The sequence below is a fragment of the Mesoplodon mirus genome (assembly GCF_964341445.2).
Source record: "Mesoplodon mirus genome assembly, chromosome: 1".
Lineage (NCBI taxonomy): Eukaryota > Metazoa > Chordata > Mammalia > Artiodactyla > Ziphiidae > Mesoplodon > Mesoplodon mirus.
Genome location: NC_138976.1, coordinates 150,650,247 through 150,677,997, shown reverse-complemented (window position 1 = coordinate 150,677,997; position 27,751 = coordinate 150,650,247).

Below are 27,751 nucleotides of genomic sequence, written 5' to 3'. Positions count from 1 at the left end.
TGTGCAGACAAAGAAAGCGCCCTTTGGCCTGGGCCTAAATGCTTGTGACACTCCACTGGGCCTGCCGGGCTCCGAGGGCCCTGCCCTGGGCCCCCTGCTCCCCTGCTCTTTGTTCAGTCACAGCAGAAATGGCCACACCCACTCCCTCAGTGAGGGCAGTGTTCCAACCTCACTCAGCCCCGCCCCCTCTCCGCAGGTTACCATGGACTACAGAGGCTGCATTCTGAGGCAAGGGCGTTCCGAGAATGCCAAGGGCAGACATGATGACCTTAAATGATTTCCTCTTGTGTCAGGTTTGGTAAACTTTAGGAGCTAGGAAATGGTCCACTTTACAGAAATGTTCAAATTTACTGGCATTTCATATATTCTCTGCTCTAACATTGTCCTGACTCTTTCTGTATATTCTTTATTTATGTTTTTGTTTTCCTTAATCAAAGTGTGTCTTTTAAATCTTTTCAAAGAAGATTCTTTGGACTTAATAAATCACCTGAATTTTATACGTTTTCTGTTGTATTAAATTCTGCTCATATATTTATTTAACTTTTTTCTATGTTCTCAGGGTTTATTGTTTTCATCTTCTGATGTCAATTAAAACACTTGGTTATTCATTTTAATAAATCTTTTTACTTATAAAGATTTGAACTTTTGAAGATTCCAGCTTACTTGTACGTTTCTAAGGGTCAGGTCCTCTCCATTGTTGCTGGCCTGAGGCTTAGTTCACCATATAGCAATGTATATATTGACCTATTTTCCCCTCGACTTTCTGTGATCCCCTACATCTCACCTTTCTTTGCAGACAAGCCATTTGAAATACCCTTAACTTATTTCACAGCCAAAAAGTCTTTGAAATAATGGGTATTTTTTAGAGAAATCTTCTTATATAATTAGGCCGAAAATCTGACCTGCCATAGTTTTCAAAACAGCATAATTTCACTCTTCTCAATGATTAATCTGTTGTATTACACAACCTTTGTGTATTTAGCTTTATCAATGACATGTCCTTTAAAAATGTTTTAGAGATCCTACCAGTCTTTGAAAACATCCTCGTGCCTTGTTTCAGTTCCAGTTTTATGTATATTTTCTGCCTTGCACCCGATTATTCCTACATCTGATGGATGGCCTTGGGAATCTAATTCTGGTATTGATTGTTTTGGCTGATTGTCTCCCCTTGTAGCTGCTTTCTTCATTATTGTGTAAAGTTAGATCATGAGCTCATGTTTAGCTAAACAGCTGACCTTGTAAGAGGCTTAGGTGTGAACGCTCGTAAGTTTCAGCAGAAAGTCGGCCAAGATTTATTTGTGTCCCTCCAATGAGTGGCCCGCAAGGACCCCGTTTCCTACAAGTGTTGGTCCAATACTCCCTCTAGAGGCAGGGGACTCAGACAGGGCTGCTTTGCGGCCCCCGATCTGGGGCAGGGGCAGTGGGCAGCCTGTGGCCAGGGCAGGAGCCTCTCCGCGTGTGTCCCAGGGACCCATCTGCCTGCGAGCCTCGGTCACCTGGCAGGAAGCTACGATGCCCAGACCTATGGTTAGCTGTGCAGCGAGGTGTACTGCGCGGACAGGTTCCACACACACTTCAAGTAAGAGGGCGGCCTGAGTGGAAAGGTGAGAGTTTGGGCAGCTGTGCAGACAAAGAAAGCGCCCTTTGGCCTAGGCCTAAATGCTTGTGACACTCCACTGGGCCAGCCGGGCTCTGAGGGCCCTGCCCTGGGCCCCCTGCTCCCCTGCCCTTTGTTCAGTCACAGCAGAGATGGCCACACCCACTCCCTCAATGAGGGCAGTGTCCCAACCTCCCTCAGCCCCGCCCCCTCTCCGCAGGTTACCATGGACTACAGAGGCTGCATTCTGAGGCCAGGGCTTTCGGAGAATGCCAAGGGCAGACATGATGACCTTAAATGATTTCCACTTGTGTCAGTTTTGGTAAACTTTAGGAGCTAGGAAATGGTCCACTTGACAGAAATGTTCAAATTTACTGGCATTTCATATATTCTCTGCTCTAACATTGTCCTGACTCTTTCTGTATATTCTTTACTTATGTTTTTGTTTTCCTTAATCAAAGTGTGTCTTTTAAATCTTTTCAAAGAAGATTCTTTGGACTTACTAAATCACCTGAATTTTATACGTTTTCTGTTGTATTAAATTCTGCTCATATATTTATTTAACTTTTTTCTATGTTCTCAGGGTTTATTGTTTTCATCTTCTGATGTCAATTAAAACACTTGGTTATTCATTTTAATAAATCTTTTTACTTATAAAGATTTGAACTTTTGAAGATTCCAGCTTACTTGTACGTTTCTAAGGGTCAGGTCCTCTCCATTGTTGCTGGCCTGAGGCTTAGTTCACCATATAGCAATGTATATATTGACCTATTTTCCCCTCGACTTTCTGTGATCCCCTACATCTCACCTTTCTTTGCAGACAAGCCATTTGAAATACCCTTAACTTATTTCACAGCCAAAAAGTCTTTGAAATAATGGGTATTTTTTAGAGAAATCTTCTTATATAATTAGGCCGAAAATCTGACCTGCCATAGTTTTCAAAACAGCATAATTTCACTCTTCTCAATGATTAATCTGTTGTATTACACAACCTTTGTGTATTTAGCTTTATCAATGACATGTCCTTTAAAAATGTTTTAGAGATCCTACCAGTCTTTGAAAACATCCTCGTGCCTTGTTTCAGTTCCAGTTTTATGTATATTTTCTGCCTTGCACCCGATTATTCCTACATCTGATGGATGGCCTTGGGAATCTAATTCTGGTATTGATTGTTTTGGCTGATTGTCTCCCCTTGTAGCTGCTTTCTTCATTATTGTGTAAAGTTAGATCATGAGCCCATGTTTAGCTAAACAGCTGACCTTGTAAGAGGCTTAGGTGTGAACGCTCGTAAGTTTCAGCAGAAAGTCGGCCAAGATTTATTTGTGTCCCTCCAATGAGTGGCCCGCAAGGACCCCGTTTTCTACAAGTGTTGGTCCAATACTCCCTCTAGAGGCAGGGGACTCAGACAGGGCTGCTTTGCGGCCCCCGATCTGGGGCAGGGGCAGTGGGCGGCCTGTGGCCCGGGCAGGAGCCTCTCCGCGTGTGTCCCAGGGACCCATCTGCCTGCGAGCCTCGGTCACCTGGCAGGAAGCTACGATGCCCAGACCTATGGTTAGCTGTGCAGCGAGGTGTACTGCGTGGACAGGTTCCACACACACTTCAAGTAAGAGGGCGGCCTGAGTGGAAAGGTGAGAGTTTGGGCAGCTGTGCAGACAAAAAAAGCACCCTTTGGCCTGGGCCTAAATTCTTGTGACACTCCACTGGGCCTGCCAGGCTCTGAGGTCCCTGCGCCTGGCCCCCTGCTCCCCTGCCCATTGTTCAGTCACAGCAGAGATGGCCACACCCACTCCCTCAGTGAGGGCAGTGTTCCAACCTCCCTCAGCCCCGCCCCCTATCCGCAGTTAACCATGGACTACAGAGGCTGCATTCTGAGGCAAGGGCGTTCCGAGAATGCCAAGGGCAGACATGATGACCTTAAATGATTTCCTCTTGTGTCAGGTTTGGTAAACTTTAGGAGCTAGGAAATGGTCCACTTTACAGAAATGTTCAAATTTACTGGCATTTCATATATTCTCTGCTCTAACATTGTCCTGACTCTTTCTGTATATTCTTTATTTATGTTTTTGTTTTCCTTAATCAAAGTGTGTCTTTTAAATCTTTTCAAAGAAGATTCTTTGGACTTAATAAATCACCTGAATTTTATAAGTTTTCTGTTGTATTAAATTCTGCTCATATATTTATTTAACTTTTTTCTATGTTCTCAGGGTTTATTGTTTTCATCTTCTGATGTCAATTAAAACACTTGGTTATTCATTTTAATAAATCTTTTTACTTATAAAGATTTGAACTTTTGAAGATTCCAGCTTACTTGTACGTTTCTAAGGGTCAGGTCCTCTCCATTGTTGCTGGCCTGAGGCTTAGTTCACCATATAGCAATGTATATATTGACCTATTTTCCCCTCGACTTTCTGTGATCCCCTACATCTCACCTTTCTTTGCAGACAAGCCATTTGAAATACCCTTAACTTATTTCACAGCCAAAAAGTCTTTGAAATAATGGGTATTTTTTAGAGAAATCTTCTTATATAATTAGGCCGAAAATCTGACCTGCCATAGTTTTCAAAACAGCATAATTTCACTCTTCTCAATGATTAATCTGTTGTATTACACAACCTTTGTGTATTTAGCTTTATCAATGACATGTCCTTTAAAAATGTTTTAGAGATCCTACCAGTCTTTGAAAACATCCTCGTGCCTTGTTTCAGTTCCAGTTTTATGTATATTTTCTGCCTTGCACCCGATTATTCCTACATCTGATGGATGGCCTTGGGAATCTAATTCTGGTATTGATTGTTTTGGCTGATTGTCTCCCCTTGTAGCTGCTTTCTTCATTATTGTGTAAAGTTAGATCATGAGCCCATGTTTAGCTAAACAGCTGACCTTGTAAGAGGCTTAGGTGTGAACGCTCGTAAGTTTCAGCAGAAAGTCGGCCAAGATTTATTTGTGTCCCTCCAATGAGTGGCCCGCAAGGACCCCGTTTCCTACAAGTGTTGGTCCAATACTCCCTCTAGAGGCAGGGGACTCAGACAGGGCTGCTTTGCGGCCCCCGATCTGGGGCAGGGGCAGTGGGCAGCCTGTGGCCAGGGCAGGAGCCTCTCCGCGTGTGTCCCAGGGACCCATCTGCCTGCGAGCCTCGGTCACCTGGCAGGAAGCTACGATGCCCAGACCTATGGTTAGCTGTGCAGCGAGGTGTACTGCGCGGACAGGTTCCACACACACTTCAAGTAAGAGGGCGGCCTGAGTGGAAAGGTGAGAGTTTGGGCAGCTGTGCAGACAAAGAAAGCGCCCTTTGGCCTAGGCCTAAATGCTTGTGACACTCCACTGGGCCTGCCGGGCTCTGAGGGCCCTGCCCTGGGCCCCCTGCTCCCCTGCCCTTTGTTCAGTCACAGCAGAGATGGCCACACCCACTCCCTCAATGAGGGCAGTGTCCCAACCTCCCTCAGCCCCGCCCCCTCTCCGCAGGTTACCATGGACTACAGAGGCTGCATTCTGAGGCCAGGGCTTTCGGAGAATGCCAAGGGCAGACATGATGACCTTAAATGATTTCCACTTGTGTCAGTTTTGGTAAACTTTAGGAGCTAGGAAATGGTCCACTTGACAGAAATGTTCAAATTTACTGGCATTTCATATATTCTCTGCTCTAACATTGTCCTGACTCTTTCTGTATATTCTTTACTTATGTTTTTGTTTTCCTTAATCAAAGTGTGTCTTTTAAATCTTTTCAAAGAAGATTCTTTGGACTTACTAAATCACCTGAATTTTATACGTTTTCTGCTGTATTAAGTTCTGCTCATATCTTTATTTAACTTTTTTCTATGTTCTCAGGGTTTATTGTTTTCATCTTCTGATGTCAATTAAAACACTTGGTTATTCATTTTACTAAAACTTTTTACTTATAAAGATTTGAACTTTTGAAGATTCCAGCTTACTTGTACGTTTCTAAGGGTCAGGTCCTCTCCATTGTTGCTGGCCTAAGGCTTAGTTCACCATAGAGCAATGTATATATTGAACTATTTTCCCCTCGACTTTCTGTGATCCCCTACATCTCACCTTTCTTTGAAGACAAGACATTTGAAATACCCTTAACTTATTTCACAGCCAATAAGTCTTTGAAATAATGGGTATTTTTTAGAAAAATCTTCTTATATAATTAGGCAGAAAATCTGACCTGCCATAGTTTTCAAAACAGCATAATTTCACTCTTCTCAATGATTAATCTGTTGTATTACACAACCTTTGTGTATTTAGCTTTATCAATGACATGTCCTTTAAAAATGTTTTAGAGATCCTACCAGTCTTTGAAAACATCCTTGTGCCTTGTATCAGTTCCAGTTTTATGTATATTTTCTGCCTTGCACCCGATTATTCCTACATCTGATGGATGGCCTTGGGAATCTAATACTGGTATTGATTGTTTTGGCTGATTGTCTCCCCTTGTAGCTGCTTTCTCATTATTGTGTAAATTTAGATCATGAGCTCATGTTTAGCTAAACAGCTGACCTTCTAAGAGGCTTAGGTGTGAACGCTCGTAAGTTTCAGCAGAAAGTCGGCCAAGATTTATTTGTGTCCCTCCAATGAGTGGCCCGCAAGGACCCCGTTTTCTACAAGTGTTGGTCCAATACTCCCTCTAGAGGCAGGAGACTCAGACAGGGCTGCTTTTTGTCCCCAGATCTGGGGCAGGGGCTGGGGGCGGCCTGTGGCCCTGGCAGGAGCCTCTCCGCGTGTGTCCCAGGGACCCATCTGCCTTCGAGCCTCGGTCACCTGGCAGGAAGCTACGATGCCCAGACCTATGGTTAGCTGTGCAGCGAGGTGTACTGCACGGACAGGTTCCACACACACTTCAAGTAAGAGCGCGGCCTGAGTGGAAAAGTGAGAGTTTGGGCAGCTGTGCAGACAAAGAAAGCGCCCTTTGGCCTGGGCCTAAATGCTTGTGACACTCCACTGGGCCTGCCGGGCTCTGAGGGCCCTGCCCTGGGCCCGCTGCTCCCCTGCTCTTTGTTCAGTCACAGCAGAGATGGCCACACCCACTCCCTCAGTGAGGGCAGTGTTCCAACCTCGCTCAGCCCCGCCCCCTCTCCGCAGGTTACCATGGACTACAGAGGCTGCATTCTGAGGCCAGGGCGTTCCGAGAATGCCAAGGGCAGACATGATGACCTTAAATGATTTCCTCTTGTGTCAGGTTTGGTAAACTTTAGGAGCTAGGAAATGGTCCACTTTACAGAAATGTTCAAATTTACTGGCATTTCATATATTCTCTGCTCTAACATTGTCCTGACTGTTTCTGTATATTCTTTATTTATGTTTTTGTTTTCCTTAATCAAAGTGTGTCTTTTAAATCTTTTCAAAGAAGATTCTTTGGACTTAATAAATCACCTGAATTTTATACGTTTTCTGCTGTATTAAATTCTGCTCATATATTTATTTAACTTTTTTCTATGTTCTCAGGGTTTATTGTTTTCATCTTCTGATGTCAATTAAAACACTTGGTTATTCATTTTAATAAATCTTTTTACTTATAAAGATTTGAACTTTTGAAGATTCCAGCTTACTTGTACGTTTCTAAGGGTCAGGTCCTCTCCATTGTTGCTGGCCTGAGGCTTAGTTCACCATATAGCAATGTATATATTGACCTATTTTCCCCTCGACTTTCTGTGATCCCCTACATCTCACCTTTCTTTGCAGACAAGCCATTTGAAATACCCTTAACTTATTTCACAGCCAAAAAGTCTTTGAAATAATGGGTATTTTTTAGAGAAATCTTCTTATATAATTAGGCCGAAAATCTGACCTGCCATAGTTTTCAAAACAGCATAATTTCACTCTTCTCAATGATTAATCTGTTGTATTACACAACCTTTGTGTATTTAGCTTTATCAATGACATGTCCTTTAAAAATGTTTTAGAGATCCTACCAGTCTTTGAAAACATCCTCGTGCATTGTTTCAGTTCCAGTTTTATGTATATTTTCTGCCTTGCACCCGATTATTCCTACATCTGATGGATGGCCTTGGGAATCTAATTCTTGTATTGATTGTTTTGGCTGATTGTCTCCCCTTGTAGCTGCTTTCTTTATTATTGTGTAAAGTTAGATCATGAGCTCATGTTTAGCTAAACAGCTGACCTTGTAAGAGGCTTAGGTGTGAACGCTCATAAGTTTCAGCAGAAAGTCGGCCAAGATTTATTTGTGTCCCTCCAATGAGTGGCCCGCAAGGACCCCATTTTCTACAAGTGTTGGTCCAATACTCCCTCTAGAGGCAGGGGACTCAGACAGGGCTGCTTTGCGGCCCCCGATCAGGGGCAGGGGCAGTGGGCGGCCTGTGGCCGGGGCAGGAGCCTCTCCGCGTGTGTCCCAGGGACCCATCTGCCTGCGAGCCTCGGTCACCTGGCAGGAAGCTACGATGCCCAGACCTATGGTTAGCTGTGCAGCGAGGTGTACTGCGCGGACAGGTTCCACACACACTTCAAGTAAGAGGGCGGCCTGAGTGGAAAGGTGAGAGTTTGGGCAGCTGTGCAGACAAAGAAAGCACCCTTTGGCCTGGGCCTAAATTCTTGTGACACTCCACTGGGCCTGCCAGGCTCTGAGGTCCCTGCGCCTGGCCCCCTGCACCCCTGCCCGTTGTTCAGTCACAGCAGAGATGGCCACACCCACTCCCTCAGTGAGGGCAGTGTTCCAAACTCCCTCAGCCCCGCCCCCTCTCCGCAGTTAACCATGGACTACAGAGGCTGCATTCTGAGGCCAGGGCGTTCCGAAAATGCCAAGGGCAGACATGAAGACCTTTAATGATTTCCTCTTGTGTCAGTTTTGGTAAACTTTAGGAGCTTGGAAATGGTCCTCTTGACAGAAATGTTCAAACTTACTGGCATTTCATATATTCTCTGCTCTAACATTGTCCTGACTCTTTCTGTATATTCTTTACTTATGTTTTGGTTTTCCTTAATCAAAGTGTGTCTTTTAAATCTTTTCAAAGAAGATTCTTTGGTCTTACTAAATCACCTGAATTTTATACGTTTTCTGTTGTATTAAGTTCTGCTCATATCTTTATTTAACTTTTTTCTATGTTCTCAGGGTTTATTCTTTTCATCTTCTGATGTCAATTAAAACACTTGGTTATTCATTTTACTAAATCTTTTTACTTATAAAGATTTGAACTTTTGAAGATTCCAGCTTACTTGTACGTTTCTAAGGGTCAGGTCCTCTCCATTGTTGCTGTCCTAAGGCTTAGTTCATAATAGAGCAATGTATATATTGATCTATTTTCCCCTCGACTTTCTGTGATCCCCTACATCTCACCTTTCTTTGAAGACAAGCCATTTGAAATACCCTTAACTTATTTCACAGCCAATAAGTCATTGAAATAATGGGTATTTTTTAGAGAAATCTTCTTATATAATTAGGCAGAAAATCTGACCTGCCATAGTTTTCAAAACAGCATAATTTCACTCTTCTCAGTGATTAATCTGTTGTATTACACAACCTTTGTGTATTTAGCTTTATCAATGACATGTCCTTTAAAAATGTTTTAGAGATCCTACCAGTCTTTGAAAACATCCTCGTGCCTTGTTTCAGTTCCAGTTTTATGTATATTATCTGCCTTGCACCCGATTATTCCTACATCTGATGGATGGCCTTGGGAATGTAATTCTGGTATTGATTGTTTTGGCTGATTGTCTCCCCTTGTAGCTGCTTTCTTCATTATTGTGTAAAGTTAGACCATGAGCTCATGTTTAGCTAAACAGCTGACCTTGTAAGAGGCTTAGGTGTGAACGCTCGTAAGTTTCAGCAGAAAGTCGGCCAAGATTTATTTGTGTCCCTCCAATGAGTGGCCCGCAAGGACCCCGTTTTCTACAAGTGTTGGTCCAATACTCCCTCTAGAGGCAGGGCACTCAGACAGGGCTGCTTTGCGGGCCCCGATCTGGGGCAGGGGCAGTGGGCGGCCTGTGGCCCGGGCAGGAGCCACTCTGCGTGTGTCCCAGGGACCCATCTGCCTGTGAGCCTCGGTCACCTGGCAGGAAGCTACGATGCCCAGACCTATGGTTAGCTGTGCAGCGAGGTGTACTGTGCGTACAGGTTCCACACACACTTCAAGTAAGAGGGCGGCCTGAGTGGAAAGGTGAGAGTTTGGGCAGCTGTGCAGACAAAGAAAGCGCCCTTTGGCCTGGGCCTAAATGCTTGTGACACTCCACTGGGCCTGCCGGGCTCTGAGGGCCCTGCCCTGGGCCCCCTGCTCCCCTGCTCTTTGTTCAGTCACAGCAGAAATGGCCACACCCACTCCCTCAGTGAGGGCAGTGTTCCAACCTCCCTCAGCCCCGCCCCCTCTCCGCAGGTTACCATGGACTACAGAGGCTGCATTCTGAGGCAAGGGCGTTCCGAGAATGCCAAGGGCAGACATGATGACCTTAAATGATTTCCTCTTGTGTCAGTTTTGGTAAACTTTAGGAGCTAGGAAATGGTCCACTTTACAGAAATGTTCAAATTTACTGGCATTTCATATATTCTCTGCTCTAACATTGTCCTGACTCTTTCTGTATATTCTTTATTTATGTTTTTGTTTTCCTTAATCAAAGTGTGTCTTTTAAATCTTTTCAAAGAAGATTCTTTGGACTTAATAAATCACCTGAATTTTATACGTTTTCTGTTGTATTAAATTCTGCTCATATATTTCTTTAACTTTTTTCTATGTTCTCAGGGTTTATTGTTTTCATCTTCTGATGTCAATTAAAACACTTGGTTATTCATTTTAATAAATCTTTTTACTTATAAAGATTTGAACTTTTGAAGATTCCAGCTTACTTGTACGTTTCAAAGGGTCAGGTCCTCTCCATTGTTGCTGGCCTGAGGCTTAGTTCACCATATAGCAATGTATATATTGACCTATTTTCCCCTCGACTTTCTGTGATCCCCTACATCTCACCTTTCTTTGCAGACAAGCCATTTGAAATACCCTTAACTTATTTCACAGCCAAAAAGTCTTTGAAATAATGGGTATTTTTTAGAGAAATCTTCTTATATAATTAGGCCGAAAATCTGACCTGCCATAGTTTTCAAAACAGCATAATTTCACTCTTCTCAATGATTAATCTGTTGTATTACACAACCTTTGTGTATTTAGCTTTATCAATGACATGATCTTTAAAAATGTTTTAGAGATCCTACCAGTCTTTGAAAACATCCTTGTGCCTTGTTTCAGTTCAAGTTTTATGTATATTTTCTGCCTTGCACCCGATTATTCCTACATCTGATGGATGGCCTTGGGAATCTAATTCTGGTATTGATTGTTTTGGCTGATTGTCTCCCCTTGTAGCTGCTTTCTTCATTATTGTGTAAAGTTAGATCATGAGCTCATGTTTAGCTAAACAGCTGACCTTGTAAGAGGCTTAGGTGTGAACGCTCATAAGTTTTAGCAGAAAGTCGGCCAAGATTTATTTGTGTCCCTCCAATGAGTGGCCCGCAAGGACCCCGTTTTCTACAAGTGTTGGTCCAATACTCCCTCTAGAGGCAGGGGACTCAGACAGGGCTGCTTTGCGGCCCCCGATCTGGGGCAGGGGCAGTGCGCGGCCTGTGGCCCGGGCAGGAGCCTCTCCGCGTGTGTCCCAGGGAGCCATCTGCCTGCGAGCCTCGGTCACCTGGCAGGAAGCTACGATGCCCAGACCTATGGTTAGCTGTGCAGCGAGGTGTACTGCGCGGACAGGTTCCACACACACTTCAAGTAAGAGGGCGGCCTGAGTGGAAAGGTGAGAGTTTGGGCAGCTGTGCAGAGAAAGAAAGCACCCTTTGGCCTGGGCCTAAATTCTTGTGACACTCCACTGGGCCTGCCAGGCTCTGAGGTCCCTGCGCCTGGCCCCCTGCACCCCTGCCCGTTGTTCAGTCACAGCAGAGATGGCCACACCCACTCCCTCAGTGAGGGCAGTGTTCCAACCTCCCTCAGCCCCGCCCCGTCTCCTCAGTTAACCATGGACTACAGAGGCTGCATTCTGAGGCCAGGGCGTTCCGAAAATGCCAAGGGCAGACATGAAGACCTTTAATGATTTCCTCTTGTGTCAGTTTTGGTAAACTTTAGGAGCTTGGAAATGGTCCACTTGACAAAAATGTTCAAACTTACTGGCATTTCATATATTCTCTACTCTAACATTGTCCTGACTCTTTCTGTATATTCTTTACTTATGTTTTTGTTTTCCTTAATCAAAGTGTGTCTTTTAAATCTTTTCAAATAAGATTCTTTGGACTTACTAAATCACCTGAATTTTATACGTTTTCTGTTGTATTAAGTTCTGCTCATATCTTTATTTAACTTTTTTCTATGTTCTCAGGGTTTATTGTTTTCATCTTCTGATGTCAATTAAAACACTTGGTTATTCATTTTAATAAATCTTTTTACTTATAAAGATTTGAACTTTTGAAGATTCCAGCTTACTTGTACGTTTCTAAGGGTCAGGTCCTCTCCATTGTTGCTGGCCTAAGGCTTAGTTCACAATAGAGCAATGTATATATTGATCTATTTTCCCCTCGACTTTCTGTGATCCCCTACATCTCACCTTTCTTTGAAGACAAGCCATTTGAAATACCCTTAACTTATTTCACAGCCAATAAGTCATTGAAATAATGGGTATTTTTTAGAGAAATCTTCTTATATAATTAGGCAGAAAATCTGACCTGCCATAGTTTTCAAAACAGCATAATTTCACTCTTCTCAATGATTAATCTGTTGTATTACACAACCTTTGTGTATTTAGCTTTATCAATGACATGATCTTTAAAAATGTTTTAGAGATCCTACCAGTCTTTGAAAACATCCTCGTGCCTTGTTTCAGTTCCAGTTTTATGTATATTTTCTGCCTTGCACCCGATTATTCCTACATCTGATGGATGGCCTTGGGAATGTAATTCTGGTATTGATTGTTTTGGCTGATTGTCTCCCCTTGTAGCTGCTTTCTTCATTATTGTGTAAAGTTAGACCATGAGCTCATGTTTAGCTAAACAGCTGACCTTGTAAGAGGCTTAGGTGTGAACGCTCGTAAGTTTCAGCAGAAAGTCGGCCAAGATTTATTTGTGTCCCTCCAATGAGTGGCCCGCAAGGACCCCGTTTTCTACAAGTGTTGGTCCAATACTCCCTCTAGAGGCAGGGCACTCAGACAGGGCTGCTTTGCGGGCCCCGATCTGGGGCAGGGGCAGTGGGCGGCCTGTGGCCCGGGCAGGAGCCACTCTGCGTGAGTCCCAGGGACCCATCTGCCTGTGAGCCTCGGTCACCAGGCAGGAAGCTACGATGCCCAGACCTATGGTTAGCTGTGCAGCGAGGTGTACTGCGCGTACAGGTTCCACACACACTTCAAGTAAGAGGGCGGCCTGAGTGGAAAGGTGAGAGTTTGGGCAGCTGTGCAGACAAAGAAAGCGCCCTTTGGCCTGGGCCTAAATGCTTGTGACACTCCACTGGGCCTGCCGGGCTCTGAGGGCCCTGCCCTGGGCCCCCTGCTCCCCTGCTCTTTGTTCAGTCACAGCAGAAATAGCCACACCCACTCCCTCAGTGAGGGCAGTGTTCCAACCTCCCTCAGCCCCGCCCCCTCTCCGCAGGTTACCATGGACTACAGAGGCTGCATTCTGAGGCAAGGGCGTTCCGAGAATGCCAAGGGCAGACATGATGACCTTAAATGATTTCCTCTTGTGTCAGTTTTGGTAAACTTTAGGAGCTAGGAAATGGTCCACTTGACAGAAATGTTCAAATTTACTGGCATTTCATATATTCTCTGCTCTAACATTGTCCTGACTCTTTCTGTATATTCTTTATTTATGTTTTTGTTTTCCTTAATCAAAGTGTGTCTTTTAAATCTTTTCAAAGAAGATTCTTTGGACTTAATAAATCACCTGAATTTTATACGTTTTCTGTTGTATTAAATTCTGCTCATATATTTATTTAACTTTTTTCTATGTTCTCAGGGTTTATTGTTTTCATCTTCTGATGTCAATTAAAACACTTGGTTATTCATTTTAATAAATCTTTTTACTTATAAAGATTTGAACTTTTGAAGATTCCAGCTTACTTGTACGTTTCTAAGGGTCAGGTCCTCTCCATTGTTGCTGGCCTGAGGCTTAGTTCACCATATAGCAATGTATATATTGACCTATTTTCCCCTCGACTTTCTGTGATCCCCTACATCTCACCTTTCTTTGCAGACAAGCCATTTGAAATACCCTTAACTTATTTCACAGCCAAAAAGTCTTTGAAATAATGGGTATTTTTTAGGAATTCTTCTTATATAATTAGGCAGAAAATCTGACCTGCCATAGTTTTCAAAACAGCATAATTTCACTCTTCTCAATGACTAATCTGTGGTATTACACAACCTTTGTGTATTTAGCTTTATCAATGACATGTCCTTTAAAAATGTTTTAGAGATCCTACCAGTCTTTGAAAACATCCTCGTGCCTTGTTTCAGTTCCAGTTTTATGTATATTTTCTGCCTTGCACCCGATTATTCCTACATCTGATGGATGGCCTTGGGAATCTAATTCTGGTATTGATTGTTTTGGCTGATTGTCTCCCCTTGTAGCTGCTTTCTTCATTATTGTGTAAAGTTAGATCATGAGCCCATGTTTAGCTAAACAGCTGACCTTGTAAGAGGCTTAGGTGTGAACGCTCGTAAGTTTCAGCAGAAAGTCGGCCAAGATTTATTTGTGTCCCTCCAATGAGTGGCCCGCAAGGACCCCGTTTTCTACAAGTGTTGGTCCAATACTCCCTCTAGAGGCAGGGGACTCAGACAGGGCTGCTTTGCGGCCCCCGATCTGGGGCAGGGGCAGTGGGCAGGCTGTGGCCCGGGCAGGAGCCTCTCCGCGTGTGTCCCAGGGAGCCATCTGCCTGCGAGCCTCGGTCACCTGGCAGGAAGCTACGATGCCCAGACCTATGGTTAGCTGTGCAGCGAGGTGTACTGCGCGGACAGGTTCCACACACACTTCAAGTAAGAGGGCGGCCTGAGTGGAAAGGTGAGAGTTTGGGCAGCTGTGCAGACAAAGAAAGCGCCCTTTGGCCTGGGCCTAAATGCTTGTGACACTCCACTGGGCCTGCCGGGCTCTGAGGGCCCTGCCCTGGGCCCCCTGCTCCCCTGCCCTTTGTTCAGTCACAGCAGAGATGGCCACACCCACTCCCTCAATGAGGGCAGTGTCCCAACCTCCCTCAGCCCCGCCCCCTCTCCGCAGGTTACCATGGACTACAGAGGCTGCATTCTGAGGCCAGGGCGTTCCGAGAATGCCAAGGGCAGACATGATGACCTTAAATGATTTCCTCTTGTGTCAGTTTTGGTAAACTTTAGGAGCTAGGAAATGGTCCACTTGACAGAAATGTTCAAATTTACTGGCATTTCATATATTCTCTGCTCTAACATTGTCCTGACTCTTTCTGTATATTCTTTACTTATGTTTTTGTTTTCCTTAATCAAAGTGTGTCTTTTAAATCTTTTCAAAGAAGATTCTTTGGACTTACTAAATCACCTGAATTTTATACGTTTTCTGTTGTATTAAGTTCTGCTCATATCTTTATTTAACTTTTTTCTATGTTCTCAGGGTTTATTGTTTTCATCTTCTGATGTCAATTAAAACACTTGGTTATTCATTTTAATAAAACTTTTTACTTATAAAGATTTGAACTTTTGAAGCTTCCAGCTTACTTGTACGTTTCTAAGGGTCAGGTCCTCTCCATTGTTGCTGGCCTAAGGCTTAGTTCACCATATAGCAATGTATATATTGACCTATTTTCCCCTCGACTTTCTGTGATCCCCTACATCTCACCTTTCTTTGCAGACAAGCCATTTGAAATACCCTTAACTTATTTCACAGCCAAAAAGTCTTTGAAATAATGGGTATTTTTTAGAGAAATCTTCTTATATAATTAGGCCGAAAATCTGACCTGCCATAGTTTTCAAAACAGCATAATTTCACTCTTCTCAATGATTAATCTGTTGTAGTACACAACCTTTGTGTATTTAGCTTTATCAATGACATGTCCTTTAAAAATGTTTTAGAGATCCTACCAGTCTTTGAAAACATCCTCGTGCCTTGTTTCAGTTCCAGTTTTATGTATATTTTCTGCCTTGCACCCGATTATTCCTACATCTGATGGATGGCCTTGGGAATCTAATTCTGGTATTGATTGTTTTGGCTGATTGTCTCCCCTTGTAGCTGCTTTCTTCATTATTGTGTAAAGTTAGATCATGAGCCCATGTTTAGCTAAACAGCTGACCTTGTAAGAGGCTTAGGTGTGAACGCTCGTAAGTTTCAGCAGAAAGTCGGCCAAGATTTATTTGTGTCCCTCCAATGAGTGGCCCGCAAGGACCCCGTTTTCTACAAGTGTTGGTCCAATACTCCCTCTAGAGGCAGGGGACTCAGACAGGGCTGCTTTGCGGCCCCCGATCTGGGGCAGGGGCAGTGGGGGGCCTGTGGCCCGGGCAGGAGCCTCTCCGCGTGTGTCCCAGGGACCCATCTGCCTGCGAGCCTCGGTCACCTGGCAGGAAGCTACGATGCCCAGACCTATGGTTAGCTGTGCAGCGAGGTGTACTGCGCGGACAGGTTCCACACACACTTCAAGTAAGAGGGCGGCCTGAGTGGAAAGGTGAGAGTTTGGGCAGCTGTGCAGACAAAGAAAGCGCCCTTTGGCCTGGGCCTAAATGCTTGTGACACTCCACTGGGCCTGCCGGGCTCTGAGGGCCCTGCCCTGGGCCCCCTGCTCCCCTGCCCTTTGTTCAGTCACAGCAGAGATGGCCACACCCACTCCCTCATTGAGGGCAGTGTCCCAACCTCCCTCAGCCCCGCCCCCTCTCCGCAGGTTACCATGGACTACAGAGGCTGCATTCTGAGGCCAGGGCGTTCCGAGAATGCCAAGGGCAGACATGATGACCTTAAATGATTTCCTCTTGTGTCAGTTTTGGTAAACTTTAGGAGCTAGGAAATGGTCCACTTGACAGAAATGTTCAAATTTACTGGCATTTCATATATTCTCTGCTCTAACATTGTCCTGACTCTTTCTGTATATTCTTTACTTATGTTTTTGTTTTCCTTAATCAAAGTGTGTCTTTTAAATCTTTTCAAAGAAGATTCTTTGGACTTACTAAATCACCTGAATTTTATACGTTTTCTGTTGTATTAAGTTCTGCTCATATCTTTATTTAACTTTTTTCTATGTTCTCAGGGTTTATTGTTTTCATCTTCTGATGTCAATTAAAACACTTGGTTATTCATTTTAATAAATCTTTTTACTTATAAAGATTTGAACTTTTGAAGCTTCCAGCTTACTTGTACGTTTCTAAGGGTCAGGTCCTCTCCATTGTTGCTGGCCTAAGGCTTAGTTCACCATATAGCAATGTATATATTGACCTATTTTCCCCTCGACTTTCTGTGATCCCCTACATCTCACCTTTCTTTGTAGACAAGCCTTTTGAAATACCCTTAACTTATTTCACAGCCAATAAGGCTTTGAAATAATGTTTATTTTTTAGAGAAATCTTCTTATATAATTAGGCAGAAAATCTGACCTGCCATAGTTTACAAAACAGCATAATTTCACTCTTCTCAGTGATTAATCTGTTGTATTACACAACCTTTGTGTATTTAGCTTTATCAATCACATGTCCTTTAAAAATGTTTTAGAGATCCTACCAGTCTTTGAAAACAACCTTGTGCCTTGTTTCAGTGCCAGTTTTATGTATATTTTCTGCCTTGCACCCGATTATTCCTACATCTGATGGATGGCCTTGGGAATCTAATTCTGGTATTGATTGTTTTGGCTGATTGTCTCCCCTTGTAGCTGCTTTCTTCATTATTGTGTAAATTTAGATCATGAGCTCATGTTTAGCTAAACAGCTGACCTTGTAAGAGGCTTAGGTGTGAACGCTCGTAAGTTTCAGCAGAAAGTCGGCAAAGATTTATTTGTGTCCCTCCAATGCGTGGGCCGCAAGGACCCCGTTTTCTACAAGTGTTGGTCGAATACTCCCTGTAGAGGCAGGAGACTCAGACAGGGCTGCTTTGCGGCCCCCGTTCTGGGGCAGGGGCAGTGGGCGGCCTGTGGCCCGGGCAGGAGCCTCTCCGCGTGTGTCCCAGGGTCCCATCTGCCTGCGAGCCTCGGTCACCTGGCAGGAAGCAACGATGCCCAGACCTATGGTTAGCTGTGCAGCGAGGTGTACTGCGCGGACAGGTTCCACACACACTTCAAGTAAGAGGGCGGCCTGAGTGGAAAGGTGAGAGTTTCGGCAGCTGTGCAGACAAAGAAAGCGCCCTATGGCCTGGGCCTAAATGCTTGTGACACTCCACTGGGCCTGCCGGGCTCTGAGGGCCCTGCCCTGGGCCCCCTGCTCCCCTGCCCTTTGTTCAGTCACAGCAGAGATGGCCACACCCACTCCCTCAGTGAGGGCAGTGTTCCAACCTCGCTCAGCCCCGCCCCCTCTCCACAGGTTACCATGGACTACAGAGGCTGCATTCTGAGGCCAGGGCGTTCCGAGAATGCCAAGGGCAGACATGATGACCTTCAATGATTTCCTCTTGTGTCAGTTTTGGTAAACTTTAGGAGCTAGGAAATGGTCCACTTGACAGAAATGTTCAAATTTACTGGCATTTCATATATTCTCTGCTCTAACATTGTCCTGACTCTTTCTGTATATTCTTTATTTATGTTTTTGTTTTCCTTAATCAAAGTGTGTCTTTTAAATCTTTTCAAAGAAGATTCTTTGGACTTAATAAATCACCTGAATTTTATACGTTTTCTGTTGTATTAAATTCTGCTCATATATTTCTTTAACTTTTTTCTATGTTCTCAGGGTTTATTGTTTTCATCTTCTGATGTCAATTAAAACACTTGGTTATTCATTTTAATAAAACTTTTTACTTATAAAGATTTGAACTTTTGAAGATTCCAGCTTACTTGTACGTTTCTAAGGGTCAGGTCCTCTCCATTGTTGCTGGCCTAAGGCTTAGTTCACCATATAGCAATGTATATATTGACCTATTTTCCCCTCGACTTTCTGTGATCCCCTACATCTCACCTTTCTTTGCAGACAAGCCATTTGAAATACCCTTAACTTATTTCACAGCCAAAAAGTCTTTGAAATAATGGGTATTTTTTAGAGAAATCTTCTTATATAATTAGGCCGAAAATCTGACCTGCCATAGTTTTCAAAACAGCATAATTTCACTCTTCTCAATGATTAATCTGTTGTATTACACAACCTTTGTGTATTTAGCTTTATCAATGACATGTCCTTTAAAAATGTTTTAGAGATCCTACCCGTCTTTGAAAACATCCTCGTGCCTTGTTTCAGTTCCAGTTTTATGTATATTTTCTGCCTTGCACCCGATTATTCCTACATCTGATGGATGGCCTTGGGAATCTAATTCTGGTATTGATTGTTTTGGCTGATTGTCTCCCCTTGTAGCTGCTTTCTTCATTATTGTGTAAAGTTAGATCATGAGCCCATGTTTAGCTAAACAGCTGACCTTGTAAGAGGCTTAGGTGTGAACGCTCGTAAGTTTCAGCAGAAAGTCGGCCAAGATTTATTTGTGTCCCTCCAATGAGTGGCCCGCAAGGACCCCGTTTTCTACAAGTGTTGGTCCAATACTCCCTCTAGAGGCAGGGGACTCAGACAGGGCTGCTTTGCGGCCCCCGATCTGGGGCAGGGGCAGTGGGGGGCCTGTGGCCCGGGCAGGAGCCTCTCCGCGTGTGTCCCAGGGACCCATCTGCCTGCGAGCCTCGGTCACCTGGCAGGAAGCTACGATGCCCAGACCTATGGTTAGCTGTGCAGCGAGGTGTACTGCGCGGACAGGTTCCACACACACTTCAAGTAAGAGGGCGGCCTGAGTGGAAAGGTGAGAGTTTGGGCAGCTGTGCAGACAAAGAAAGCGCCCTTTGGCCTGGGCCTAAATGCTTGTGACACTCCACTGGGTCTGCCGGGCTCTGAGGGCCCTGCCCTGGGCCCCCTGCTCCCCTGCCCTTTGTTCAGTCACAGCAGAGATGGCCACAACCACTCCCTCAATGAGGGCAGTGTCCCAACCTCCCTCAGCCCCGCCCCCTCTCCGCAGGTTACCATGGACTACAGAGGCTGCATTCTGAGGCCAGGGCGTTCCGAGAATGCCAAGGGCAGACATGAAGACCTTAAATGATTTCCTCTTGTGTCAGTTTTGGTAAACTTTAGGAGCTAGGAAATGGTCCACTTGACAGAAATGTTCAAATTTACTGGCATTTCATATATTCTCTGCTCTAACATTGTCCTGACTCTTTCTGTATATTCTTTACTTATGTTTTTGTTTTCCTTAATCAAAGTGTGTCTTTTAAATCTTTTCAAAGAAGATTCTTTGGACTTACTAAATCACCTGAATTTTATACGTTTTCTGTTGTATTAAGTTCTGCTCATATCTTTATTTAACTTTTTTCTATGTTCTCAGGGTTTATTGTTTTCATCTTCTGATGTCAATTAAAACACTTGGTTATTCATTTTAATAAATCTTTTTACTTATAAAGATTTGAACTTTTGAAGCTTCCAGCTTACTTGTACGTTTCTAAGGGTCAGGTCCTCTCCATTGTTGCTGGCCTAAGGCTTAGTTCACCATATAGCAATGTATATATTGACCTATTTTCCCCTTGACTTTCTGTGATCCCCTACATCTCACCTTTCTTTGCAGACAAGCCATTTGAAATACCCTTAACTTATTTCACAGCCAATAAGGCTTTGAAATAATGTTTATTTTTTAGAGAAATCTTCTTATATAATTAGGCAGAAAATCTGACCTGCCATAGTTTTCAAAACAGCATAATTTCACTCTTCTCAGTGATTAATCTGTTGTATTACACAACCTTTGTGTATTTAGCTTTATCAATCACATGTCCTTTAAAAATGTTTTAGAGATCCTACCAGTCTTTGAAAACAACCTTGTGCCTTGTTTCAGTGCCAGTTTTATGTATATTTTCTGCCTTGCACCCGATTATTCCTACATCTGATGGATGGCCTTGGGAATCTAATTCTGGTATTGATTGTTTTGGCTGATTGTCTCCCCTTCTAGCTGCTTTCTTCATTATTGTGTAAATTTAGATCATGAGCTCATGTTTAGCTAAACAGCTGACCTTGTAAGAGGCTTAGGTGTGAACGCTCGTAAGTTTCAGCAGAAAGTCGGCCAAGATTTATTTGTTTCCCTCCAATGCGTTGGCCGCAAGGACCCCGTTTTCTACAAGTGTTGGTCCAATACTCCCTCTAGAGGCAGGAGACTCAGACAGGGCTGCTTTGCGGCCCCCGTTCTGGGGCAGGGGCAGTGGGCGGCCTGTGGCCCGGGCAGGAGCCTCTCTGCGTGTGTCCCAGGGTCCCATCTGCCTGCGAGCTTCGGTCACCTGGCAGGAAGCTACGATGCCCAGACCTATGGTTAGCTGTGCAGCGAGGTGTACTGCGCGGACAGGTTCCACACACACTTCAAGTAAGAGGGCGGCCTGAGTGGAAAGGTGAGAGTTTCGGCAGCTGTGCAGACAAAGAAAGCGCCCTTTGGCCTGGGCCTAAATGCTTGTGACACTCCACTGGGCCTGCCGGGCTCTGAGGGCCCTGCCCTGGGCCCCCTGCTCCCCTGCCCTTTGTTCAGTCACAGCAGAGATGGCCACACCCACTCCCTCAGTGAGGGCAGTGTTCCAACCTCGCTCAGCCCCGCCCCCTCTCCACAGGTTACCATGGACTACAGAGGCTGCATTCTGAGGCCAGGGCGTTCCGAGAATGCCAAGGGCAGACATGATGACCTTCAATGATTTCCTCTTGTGTCAGTTTTGGTAAACTTTAGGAGCTAGGAAATGGTCCACTTGACAGAAATGTTCAAATTTACTGGCATTTCATATATTCTCTGCTCTAACATTGTCCTGACTCTTTCTGTATATTCTTTATTTATGTTTTTGTTTTCCTTAATCAAAGTGTGTCTTTTAAATCTTTTCAAAGAAGATTCTTTGGACTTAATAAATCACCTGAATTTTATACGTTTTCTGTTGTATTAAATTCTGCTCATATATTTCTTTAACTTTTTTCTATGTTCTCAGGGTTTATTGTTTTCATCTTCTGATGTCAATTAAAACACTTGGTTATTCATTTTAATAAAACTTTTTACTTATAAAGATTTGAACTTTTGAAGATTCCAGCTTACTTGTACGTTTCTAAGGGTCAGGTCCTCTCCATTGTTGCTGGCCTAAGGCTTAGTTCACCATATAGCAATGTATATATTGACCTATTTTCCCCTCGACTTTCTGTGATCCCCTACATCTCACCTTTCTTTGCAGACAAGCCATTTGAAATACCCTTAACTTATTTCACAGCCAAAAAGTCTTTGAAATAATGGGTATTTTTTAGAGAAATCTTCTTATATAATTAGGCCGAAAATCTGACCTGCCATAGTTTTCAAAACAGCATAATTTCACTCTTCTCAATGATTAATCTGTTGTATTACACAACCTTTGTGTATTTAGCTTTATCAATGACATGTCCTTTAAAAATGTTTTAGAGATCCTACCCGTCTTTGAAAACATCCTCGTGCCTTGTTTCAGTTCCAGTTTTATGTATATTTTCTGCCTTGCACCCGATTATTCCTACATCTGATGGATGGCCTTGGGAATCTAATTCTGGTATTGATTGTTTTGGCTGATTGTCTCCCCTTGTAGCTGCTTTCTTCATTATTGTGTAAAGTTAGATCATGAGCCCATGTTTAGCTAAACAGCTGACCTTGTAAGAGGCTTAGGTGTGAACGCTCGTAAGTTTCAGCAGAAAGTCGGCCAAGATTTATTTGTGTCCCTCCAATGAGTGGCCCGCAAGGACCCCGTTTTCTACAAGTGTTGGTCCAATACTCCCTCTAGAGGCAGGGGACTCAGACAGGGCTGCTTTGCGGCCCCCGATCTGGGGCAGGGGCAGTGGGGGGCCTGTGGCCCGGGCAGGAGCCTCTCCGCGTGTGTCCCAGGGACCCATCTGCCTGCGAGCCTCGGTCACCTGGCAGGAAGCTACGATGCCCAGACCTATGGTTAGCTGTGCAGCGAGGTGTACTGCGCGGACAGGTTCCACACACACTTCAAGTAAGAGGGCGGCCTGAGTGGAAAGGTGAGAGTTTGGGCAGCTGTGCAGACAAAGAAAGCGCCCTTTGGCCTGGGCCTAAATGCTTGTGACACTCCACTGGGTCTGCCGGGCTCTGAGGGCCCTGCCCTGGGCCCCCTGCTCCCCTGCCCTTTGTTCAGTCACAGCAGAGATGGCCACAACCACTCCCTCAATGAGGGCAGTGTCCCAACCTCCCTCAGCCCCGCCCCCTCTCCGCAGGTTACCATGGACTACAGAGGCTGCATTCTGAGGCCAGGGCGTTCCGAGAATGCCAAGGGCAGACATGAAGACCTTAAATGATTTCCTCTTGTGTCAGTTTTGGTAAACTTTAGGAGCTAGGAAATGGTCCACTTGACAGAAATGTTCAAATTTACTGGCATTTCATATATTCTCTGCTCTAACATTGTCCTGACTCTTTCTGTATATTCTTTACTTATGTTTTTGTTTTCCTTAATCAAAGTGTGTCTTTTAAATCTTTTCAAAGAAGATTCTTTGGACTTACTAAATCACCTGAATTTTATACGTTTTCTGTTGTATTAAGTTCTGCTCATATCTTTATTTAACTTTTTTCTATGTTCTCAGGGTTTATTGTTTTCATCTTCTGATGTCAATTAAAACACTTGGTTATTCATTTTAATAAATCTTTTTACTTATAAAGATTTGAACTTTTGAAGCTTCCAGCTTACTTGTACGTTTCTAAGGGTCAGGTCCTCTCCATTGTTGCTGGCCTAAGGCTTAGTTCACCATATAGCAATGTATATATTGACCTATTTTCCCCTTGACTTTCTGTGATCCCCTACATCTCACCTTTCTTTGCAGACAAGCCATTTGAAATACCCTTAACTTATTTCACAGCCAATAAGGCTTTGAAATAATGTTTATTTTTTAGAGAAATCTTCTTATATAATTAGGCAGAAAATCTGACCTGCCATAGTTTTCAAAACAGCATAATTTCACTCTTCTCAGTGATTAATCTGTTGTATTACACAACCTTTGTGTATTTAGCTTTATCAATCACATGTCCTTTAAAAATGTTTTAGAGATCCTACCAGTCTTTGAAAACAACCTTGTGCCTTGTTTCAGTGCCAGTTTTATGTATATTTTCTGCCTTGCACCCGATTATTCCTACATCTGATGGATGGCCTTGGGAATCTAATTCTGGTATTGATTGTTTTGGCTGATTGTCTCCCCTTCTAGCTGCTTTCTTCATTATTGTGTAAATTTAGATCATGAGCTCATGTTTAGCTAAACAGCTGACCTTGTAAGAGGCTTAGGTGTGAACGCTCGTAAGTTTCAGCAGAAAGTCGGCCAAGATTTATTTGTTTCCCTCCAATGCGTTGGCCGCAAGGACCCCGTTTTCTACAAGTGTTGGTCCAATACTCCCTCTAGAGGCAGGAGACTCAGACAGGGCTGCTTTGCGGCCCCCGTTCTGGGGCAGGGGCAGTGGGCGGCCTGTGGCCCGGGCAGGAGCCTCTCTGCGTGTGTCCCAGGGTCCCATCTGCCTGCGAGCTTCGGTCACCTGGCAGGAAGCTACGATGCCCAGACCTATGGTTAGCTGTGCAGCGAGGTGTACTGCGCGGACAGGTTCCACACACACTTCAAGTAAGAGGGCGGCCTGAGTGGAAAGGTGAGAGTTTCGGCAGCTGTGCAGACAAAGAAAGCGCCCTTTGGCCTGGGCCTAAATGCTTGTGACACTCCACTGGGCCTGCCGGGCTCTGAGGGCCCTGCCCTGGGCCCCCTGCTCCCCTGCCCTTTGTTCAGTCACAGCAGAGATGGCCACACCCACTCCCTCAGTGAGGGCAGTGTTCCAACCTCGCTCAGCCCCGCCCCCTCTCCACAGGTTACCATGGACTACAGAGGCTGCATTCTGAGGCCAGGGCGTTCCGAGAATGCCAAGGGCAGACATGATGACCTTCAATGATTTCCTCTTGTGTCAGTTTTGGTAAACTTTAGGAGCTAGGAAATGGTCCACTTGACAGAAATGTTCAAATTTACTGGCATTTCATATATTCTCTGCTCTAACATTGTCCTGACTCTTTCTGTATATTCTTTATTTATGTTTTTGTTTTCCTTAATCAAAGTGTGTCTTTTAAATCTTTTCAAAGAAGATTCTTTGGACTTAATAAATCACCTGAATTTTATACGTTTTCTGTTGTATTAAATTCTGCTCATATATTTCTTTAACTTTTTTCTATGTTCTCAGGGTTTATTGTTTTCATCTTCTGATGTCAATTAAAACACTTGGTTATTCATTTTAATAAATCTTTTTACTTATAAAGATTTGAACTTTTGAAGATTCCAGCTTACTTGTACGTTTCTAAGGGTCAGGTCCTCTCCATTGTTGCTGGCCTGAGGCTTAGTTCACCATATAGCAATGTATATATTGACCTATTTTCCCCTCGACTTTCTGTGATCCCCTACATCTCACCTTTCTTTGCAGACAAGCCATTTGAAATACCCTTAACTTATTTCACAGCCAAAAAGTCTTTGAAATAATGGGTATTTTTTAGAGAAATCTTCTTATATAATTAGGCAGAAAATCTGACCTGCCATAGTTTTCAAAACAGCATAATTTCACTCTTCTCAATGATTAATCTGTTGTATTACACAACCTTTGTGTATTTAGCTTTATCAATGACATGTCCTTTAAAAATGTTTTAGAGATCCTACCAGTCTTTGAAAACATCCTCGTGCCTTGTTTCAGTTCCAGTTTTATGTATATTTTCTGCCTTGCACCCGATTATTCCTACATCTGATGGATGGCCTTGGGAATCTAATTCTGGTATTGATTGTTTTGGCTGATTGTCTCCCCTTGTAGCTGCTTTCTTCATTATTGTGTAAAGTTAGATCATGAGCCCATGTTTAGCTAAACAGCTGACCTTGTAAGAGGCTTAGGTGTGAACGCTCGTAAGTTTCAGCAGAAAGTCGGCCAAGATTTATTTGTGTCCCTCCAATGAGTGGCCCGCAAGGACCCCGTTTTCTACAAGTGTTGGTCCAATACTCCCTCTAGAGGCAGGGGACTCAGACAGGGCTGCTTTGCGGCCCCCGATCTGGGGCAGGGGCAGTGGGCGGCCTGTGGCCGGGGCAGGAGCCTCTCCACGTGTGTACCAGGGACCCATCTGCCTGCGATCCTCGGTCACCTGGCAGGAAGCTACGATGCCCAGACCTATGGTTAGCTGTGCAGCGAGGTGTACTGCGCGGACAGGTTCCACACACACTTCAAGTAAGAGGGCGGCCTGAGTGGAAAGGTGAGAGTTTGGGCAGCTGTGCAAACAAAGAAAGCACCCTTTGGCCTGGGCCTAAATTCTTGTGACACTCCACTGGTCCTGCCAGGCTCTGAGGTCCCTGCGCCTGGCCCCCTGCTCCCCTGCCCGTTGTTCAGTCACAGCAGAGTTGGCCACACCCACTCCCTCAGTGAGGGCAGTGTTCCAACCTCCCTCAGCCCCGCCCCCTCTCCGCAGTTAACCATGGACTACAGAGGCTGCATTCTGAGGCCAGGGCGTTCCGAAAATGCCAAGGGCATACATGAAGACCTTTAATGATTTCCTCTTGTGTCAGTTTTGGTAAACTTTAGGAGCTTGGAAATGGTCCACTTGACAGAAATGTTCAAACTTACTGGCATTTCATATATTCTCTACTCTAACATTGTCCTGACTCTTTCTGTATATTCTTTACTTATGTTTTTGTTTTCCTTAATCAAAGTGTGTCTTTTAAATCTTTTCAAAGAAGATTCTTTGGACTTACTAAATCACCTGAATTTTATACGTTTTCTGTTGTATTAAGTTCTGCTCATATCTTTATTTAACTTTTTTCTATGTTCTCAGGGTTTATTGTTTTCATCTTCTGATGTCAATTAAAACACTTGGTTATTCATTTTACTAAATCTTTTTACTTATAAAGATTTGAACTTTTGAAGATTCCAGCTTACTTGTACGTTTCTAAGGGTCAGGTCCTCTCCATTGTTGCTGGCCTAAGGCTTAGTTCACCATAGAGCAATGTATATATTGACCTATTTTCCCCTCGACTTTCTGTGATCCCCTACATCTCACCGTTCTTTGCAGACAAGCCATTTGAAATACCCTTAACTTATTTCACAGCCAATAAGTCATTGAAATAATGGGTATTTTTTAGAGAAATCTTCTTATATAATTAGGCAGAAAATCTGACCTGCCATAGTTTTCAAAACAGCATAATTTCACTCTTCTCAATGATTAATCTGTTGTATTACACAACCTTTGTGTATTTAGCTTTATCAATGACATGATCTTTAAAAATGTTTTAGAGATCCTACCAGTCTTTGAAAACATCCTCGTGCCTTGTTTCAGTTCCAGTTTTATGTATATTTTCTGCCTTGCAACCGATTATTCCTACATCTGATGGATGGCCTTTGGAATGTAATTCTGGTATTGATTGTTTTGGCTGATTGTCTCCCCTTGTAGCTGCTTTCTTCATTATTGTGTAAAGTTAGACCATGAGCTCATGTTTAGCTAAACAGCTGACCTTGTAAGAGGCTTAGGTGTGAACGCTCGTAAGTTTCAGCAGAAAGTCGGCCAAGATTTATTTGTGTCCCTCCAATGAATGGCCCGCAAGGACCCCGTTTTCTACAAGTGTTGGTCCAATACTCCCTCTAGAGGCAGGGCACTCAGACAGGGCTGCTTTGCGGGCCCCGATCTGGGGCAGGGGCAGTGGGCGGCCTGTGGCCCGGGCAGGAGCCACTCTGCGTGTGTCCCAGGGACCCATCTGCCTGTGAGCCTCGGTCACCTGGCAGGAAGCTACGATGCCCAGACCTATGGTTAGCTGTGCAGCGAGGTGTACTGCGCGTACAGGTTCCACACACACTTCAAGTAAGAGGGCGGCCTGAGTGGAAAGGTGAGAGTTTGGGCAGCTGTGCAGACAAAGAAAGCGCCCTTTGGCCTGGGCCTAAATGCTTGTGACACTCCACTGGGCCTGCCGGGCTCTGAGGGCCCTGCCCTGGGCCCCCTGCTCCCCTGCTCTTTGTTCAGTCACAGCAGAAATGGCCACACCCACTCCCTCAGTGAGGGCAGTGTTCCAACCTCACTCAGCCCCCCCCCTCTCCGCAGG